Source organism: Plectropomus leopardus, chromosome 22, assembly GCF_008729295.1.
Source record: "Plectropomus leopardus isolate mb chromosome 22, YSFRI_Pleo_2.0, whole genome shotgun sequence".
NCBI lineage: Eukaryota > Metazoa > Chordata > Actinopteri > Perciformes > Serranidae > Plectropomus > Plectropomus leopardus.
The window spans coordinates 11,677,586-11,684,810 of record NC_056484.1 but is presented as its reverse complement, the minus strand read 5'-3'; positions in this window follow the sequence as shown (position 1 = coordinate 11,684,810).

The window sequence follows — 7,225 nt, the reverse complement described above, 5'->3', positions numbered from 1 at the left end:
GTGTGTGTGTGTGTGTGTTGTGTGTGTGTGTGTGTGTGTGTGTGTGTTTTGCGTCCCTCCACCAGAGTGTCTTTGTATTATTTACAATAGAGCCATGACACTAAACTCCAGGCAGCTCAGGGCTCGGGGGACAAAAATGAATCTCTGATCTCGACCCGGTGGGAGTCACAGAAAAAAAGCTGTGCTCCTCCAGAAAACATGTTTTTGCCAGCGTTTAGTTATTTTGTACTTGAGTGAATCAAAGCACACGCAAAAAGAAATACACGCAAGGCCTCTCTTACTGTGACCACAGTGTACATTTGCTTTTTTTTTTTTAAATTCAGGTCTCTGTTAAATCTTGTTTTTGCACTTGTTTACGATATGATAAAAGTTGGATTCATGAAGCTAATTATTATTTTTTTACACGATGTGAGTTGATATTGTCCAGAATTTTATTTATTTAAATTATTGTCTTTCTATGTATTCCAAAGTTTTAATATTTACTTTAAATCTCTGTTACTCTTCAAATTCTATTGAAGCACTTTTTTTTCCACACAAACTAGTCAAGGTTTTATCACGTCCATTAAAACAAACTTGAAATGTTTAATTGAGGATTTACTTCTGTGATTTGTTGTTTGTTTATTTATTTCTTTATTTTGCATGTGAAAGGTTCATTGACATGCTAGTAGGGTTTTATCTGAACACTAAAACTATAATGGAAACAGAACAATAACAATAAGAGTAAAATAAAAATGCATAAATGTAGAGATAAGGTCAAGCTAAAGCAATAACAGGAACGGAGCGATTTTACCAGAGTGTCCTATCTGTTTTTATGCCTCTGTGCCAGCGATAGCTGTGGCCGAAGGCATGTTTTTGGGTCGTTTTGGATGTAAACTGTAACTTGATCAGTTTGCAGAAGCATAAACCTGCCAGGCAGTAATTTTACCAAATCATGATGCTTTGACAGTCTGAATTCTGACACCTTGGTGCTTTCTGATGATCAATCAAGATTCGATCTAGACGTACAGAACTGGAAAGTAACTCAGTGCATTGACCCAAATACCATAAAGCAAGCATCATGTACTTACCTGGTACGTCTTCTGTCTCCGTGATATGGTTGGTGGGTTTAATTTGGTAGCAAGAAATTTTTTTCCCCCTTTTTTCATTTTTTTTTTTTCAGTTTGTTTTTTAGTTTAGTTTTTTTTAGCACCACAAGCAGAGCGGCATCTAGTTCATTATGTTGAAGAAACACAGACTTTTCCACAGCTGGCAGCTCGGGTAAAATGACATACATATCGTGCTATGGCAGAAATTTGTCCACCAGAAGAAACTTGCTAGAAGTAGCTGTTGGAGGCGGGCTGTGTAGCCAATTAGGGCTGAATTTTCACATGATCTTGTGATTTCTCAAAATCCAGCTGCCTCAAAAGCTGGCATGTTTTGGGCAGACATGGAGGAGGAGAGTGAAGTTGCAAATACAGAAACCTGTATTGAAATATTTGCTCTCAGGAACCTGAAAGCTTTCATTTTACAGGAATTTTAGTTTTACTGTTTTGAGTCTTGTCTTTAACTGTGTTGTTTCTTGTGAGGCATTTGTTGTTTTTGTTTGTTAGTTTAAAAGAGAAAATAATCAAATGCGATGGTCATTTCTAAATAATTTCTTAACTGAATTTACAGAACAGTTACTGTATCATGATGCATAAAGTTACTGTGATATAAAGTTCCAAATACTGTGATAGAAGATTTCGACCATATGGCCCACCGCTAGCTGCAGGTATCTCCAACACTGTGCAGCTCACACCAAATACTCTAGACTGATAAACAGCCCCACAAGTAAACAGAAAAATAGGTATTTTTGATTTGTGGTTGAACTGCCCCTTTAAAAGAAACCAAAAAATACTGTTTATATAGGAAACTGCAAACAAACATCACATTTTATGGATAAAATAAAAATGAAATAATGATGCTGTATTATGTAAGGTTTGCAAATTTATTAAGGTTTAAGTTGGATACACACCGATCAGCGACAAAATTAAAACCACCAGCAAGTGAGGTGAAAAACATTGATCATGTGCTTACGTAGCAATGTTCACTTGGAAAACCTTGGGTCCAGACATTCATGGAGAGCCACTTCATACAAACCACCCACCTAAACACTGTTTTGGAGTATGCCAAAGCAGGACAATGCACCACGCCACAACCGTAATGACTGCCTAGGAGTGGCCTGACGAACACGACAAAAAGCTCAAGTTGCCGAATCGGTCACCTAATTACCAAGATCCTGATCCAAACATCGGTGTGATGTGCTGGTACACCACCTCAAACTCAGAGGACAACGTCCTGATGCCTGTGTCCATGCCTTGACAGGTCAAAGCCACGTCCGATCCATGATGTGGTCTCTGACTTGGCAGGGTCAGAGCCACATTCGGTGTAGCTTCAAGCTTGGAAAGACATGGACACAGGACCTCTGGGGGTGTTGATCAGATTAGGATCGAGGGAATGTAGAGACAAGGCTCCTTGAGGGTTAAGTCATGTTGCTCGGGCCATGAGCAGTTTTTGGATGCGGAATGGTGCATCGTCTTGCTGTTGTCATAGAGGAGGTTACAGTGTTAGAGTAGGTGGAGCATGTCAAGTAGTATCCACATGAATGGCAGGATCCAAGATTTTGTCGCGTAACATCACACCGTAATGAGATGATCGCTGTTAGTCTCCTCTTGTGTCGGTGGTTTTATGATGTGTTTGATCAGTGTATATACACAACAAAAACAGTGACTAACAATACAGTAATATACATAGAGATGATGTAAATGTTTACATCATTCGATTTTTCTTTGTTTTGTCCACTATGGGACTCAGTGCCCTCTTGGTGTTAATAAGTAGAGGCAGATTGAGGATCTTGTCCTCTCCATTAGCAAAGACTGGAAGCAGTCGCTGCGGCCTTCCGGTTTTCGGCCTGGAGCGCTTAATAACTGGAGCGCTGTTGATGTCAGGCAGCTTGAAGGCATTGGTCACCTCTGTGATTTTCGTGGGGACAGCAGGCTGATGTTTGGGTCCTGCTAACCAGTCGCTGCAGCAGCCAGACGGGGGCTTGTTGTCAACTGGGGGCAGACGCACAGGCAGTCTGTCACGTTTGAGCTGACTGTCCTCCTTGTTGCCGCGGTGTTGTAGGACAACTGCATGACAATTAAGACAAAATAGGTCAGTACAACTTTAAAGGTTTGAAGTGTGAGATACTGCAAATAATCAAGCGGCAAAAATGAAGCTGATGTGCACATGCCGAAAACTGCAGTGCCTGTGCAAAAGCTACTTAATTTCAGTGGTCCACCTGTAACTTTTCAGCCTATTTGAAGATGGTGAGACAGTCTGGGTTTGTGTCTGTTAAAAATGTGCCTCAGATTGATATGCAGCCCTGTGCAAAAGTCTAAGGCCACCTTAAACTTTGATAATTACACGGTTATAATAATCATACATATTTATTTCTCAGTAATCTTTTTACTAAAAATACAACCAGAAGAAAGAGGAAATATGCATGCAATATTAAAATATTAAATATATTAAATATTAATATTAAAAGAGCGAAGGGATTAATTAATAAAAGGACAGAGAAATATATATATATATATATATATATATATATATATATATATCCTCTTTACAACTTTGCTAAAGCAAGAGATCTATGGTGGCCTAAGACTTTTGCACAGTACTGTATAATCAAACAGCTCAGATATCTTACCTGCAGACACCTTGGGCAGTGTCCCAAATCCACGTCTGTCCTGCTGTGGATGTTCAGAGTCAAATCTGGGGCCAGGGGCTGAGAAACGTTTGTTCAGCAGCTTCACCTGCTTACAGGCAACACGTGGTAATGGGGGGATGTGGTTTGAATCTTGTTCACCAGTGTGCTGACTCATCATCCGGCCATTGCCAATTGGTGGCAGAGTGCATCCATAAGCAGGCTTGGACTTCTGTGAAGTCAAGAGGTCACCTCCTGCACGAACCTATGTCACAAAATATAATATTTTTCAGAGTGAGATTTCACGAAATTAAAACACTTGGAAGAATTCAGGCCAATTTTCTAAGTCAAATTATAGCGCAACAAAGAAAAATAAAGCTAAAATAAAAAAGTTAAATGAATATTTAATTTGAATGATCAGTTTTCTAGATATTTAGGTCTTTTTTTCATGTTTACAAAGGAAATCAAAACGATTTGCTCAAGTGTCAGTACTACACAGCACAAGAAAACTGAAATAGATCCGGTTTCAAAGAGTTACACCTACACAGCTAAGGTTACTGTGTGTTATAATAATTTACTGCTTTGAAAGACAGAGATCAAATTGGCCTTAATTATGGATTTTAGGGGAAAATATTCCAGGAAAAAAACCATTTTTATATTGAAACTATGAGTAAAAACTTATGTAGAAAAAGAAAGTTAAAGAAACAACACAAGATAAAAGGTATGTTGAAAAGGTGGGACATTTTCAGACAGAGGTCAGATGAAATACAGAGAGCTACAGTGTTGAAGGTTATAGCATACCTTGTTTCGGTTCATATCCATTCCATCCTGGTTTTTTTCTCGTTTTTCAACGAGTATCGGCAGTCGCCTGGTGAGAAAGTTAAGAGAGGTCAACCCTGATACTGATGTCAGTTTTAGGGAGCAACTAGCTGACTGTTATTGGTAACAGTTACTGAATCAAAAAAATATGTAATTTGTATTTGACTAATCAAAATACTATTGAGGTTACATCCATATTTAATATTTATGCAAAAAATAACCAAGTAAAAATATGCGGGTCAGCAAAGCTGTTGGGACAAATCTGAGTGCAACAGTTAGAAATTCATGTTTTTTAAAAATGTCAGCCTTATTGACCAGTTTTTAAAACATTTATTAGAAAAGTTACACTATAAAATGAATCTATTGGTTTTAACCTAAAAAACAAAAAAAAAGTTAGTGCCTTAAACTTTTAAGTTGACTGAATTTGAGAAGACAAGTTGAATTATTACAAAATTACCTCGATTTGTCTCTTCCAATTCAGACAAGCTAAAATTTTATCTTTTTAACTTAAAGCATATAGTCTTTTTTCACATTGTATATTACATAAGCACAGTAAAATAGTTAAATTGCTTATTATTTTACATTTTAAAAGTAATTCATAAGTAACATGGTAAAAGGTTGGTGAAGGATTAGGACCTTGTAGATTCGTTACTGGATTTCTTACCTTTGCTTTTTGTCACTCATGGCTTCAGTTAGAGTGTACAGTGTCTCTCACAGAAAGTCTCTCACAGAAAATCACAATCAATATGCAGTTTGCAGATTTGATGTGTTCGGTGGCTGTGAATGTGCAGTAATGAAGTGTTAATCTTGGTTACACAGGATAGGATGCTGTGGAATCAACTCACCCTCAACATTCCATTCCATGTGTACATTCTGATTCCACATTCCACTGAGTCCCAATCAGCAGGTTTAAAAACAAACAGAAAATAAATGCAAATAACTGTGACAAAAATAACAGTTAAAACACAATAAATCACTAAGACTGTTCCCATTATGAGAAGAGGTTAAATCATCACTTTTAGTTTCAGAAAATATGACATCTTCAATGTTTATCGTTCTTTCAAAGTCATTGTTTTGTTTGTTTTTGCACATATTGCCCCTTTCTGTAACAGTATCATCATTAGTAAATCTATATTCACATATTTATTTCCATTTCAACCTCAATGTAAATGTGCAAGAGTTCATGTGGCTAAATTTCGACTGTGATCCCTGGGCAGGTTATGAATTATAAGTATTATTATTAAGGCAATACTTCAGCATCAGCGACAGTACAACAAAATGCAATGCAATGTTAAGTCAAATCAAGTCAGATGCATTTTAAAGAACAAACTTTGACCAAAGTGCTTTACGAAGAGATTAAATCAATAAAGGCATGTTCAAATAAAAATGCAGGAATAACCAAATGAAAAAGTCATAAATAAGCCACTATAAGTCAATTAATAAAAGCATACAATATGTTGGTAAAATCATAACACACAAAAAAAAATTAAATGCATGAACATGTATGATTAATTTGGTTTGCTTCCAGTGATCTCTTAAAACAGGGGTCTCCAAACTCTTTTGAGTGGGGGCCAGATAAGATGATGTAAAAATACTTGGGTGGCAGCTGCCTCTAGCATCAAATGAATTATTTAGAAAAATACAAACAAATGAGACAGGCGCAACAATTTAATCTTTAAGTGAAAACGTTTTCAACTTTTCGTCGCTCCTGAAAGCGTCAGTCCTCACTGTCGATGCTAAAAATCAACTCCAAACCAGCTCAATTAAATTCCCATTTTGTACTAACACTAAACAATACACAGTAGCTTGTAAGTCATAGTCACAATTTAATATCTAAAATTTACTTTCTCTAATCCAGAGACCTGAAACTGTCCATCATTGTTGAGTCGAATCACAGAGACGCAGCAGCTGCAGAGACAGGGGGGACATCCAGAAGAAAAAAACAAGGACTATTGAGCAGAAACTGTTACATTAATGGCTGTGGTGTGCAGTTCTTTACAGATGACGTTTGCCTCAGTACATATTTCAGATTCTTTTACGTTCTTCATACACACTGGATGTGGTAGTGTGTGTGTGCGTTTGTGTGCGTGCATTCGTGTTGTGTGTGTGTGTGTGTGTGTGTGTGTGTGTGTGTGTGTGTGTGTGTGTGTGTGTGTGTGTGTGTGTGTGTTTGCGTCCCTCCACCAGAGTGTCTTTGTATTATTTACAATAGAGCCATGACACTAAACTCCAGGCAGCTCAGGGCTCGGGGGACAAAAATGAATCTCTGATCTCGACCCGGTGGGAGTCACAGAAAAAAGCTGTGCTCCTCCAGAAAACATGTTTTTGCCAGCGTTTAGTTATTTTGTACTTGAGTGAATCAAAGCACACGCAAAAAGAAATACACGCAAGGCCTCTCTTACTGTGACCACAGTGTACATTTGCTTTTTTTTTTTTAATTCAGGTCTCTGTTAAATCTTGTTTTTGCATTTGTTTACGATATGATAAAAGTTGGATTCATGAAGCTAATTATTATTTTTTACACGATGTGAGTTGATATTGTCCAGAATTTTATTTATTTAAATTACTGTCTTTCTATGTATTCCAAAGTTTTAATATTTACTTTAAATCTGTTACTCTTCAAATTCTATTGAAGCACTTTTTTTCCACACAAACTAGTCAAGGTTTTATCACGTCCATTAAAACAAACTTGAAATG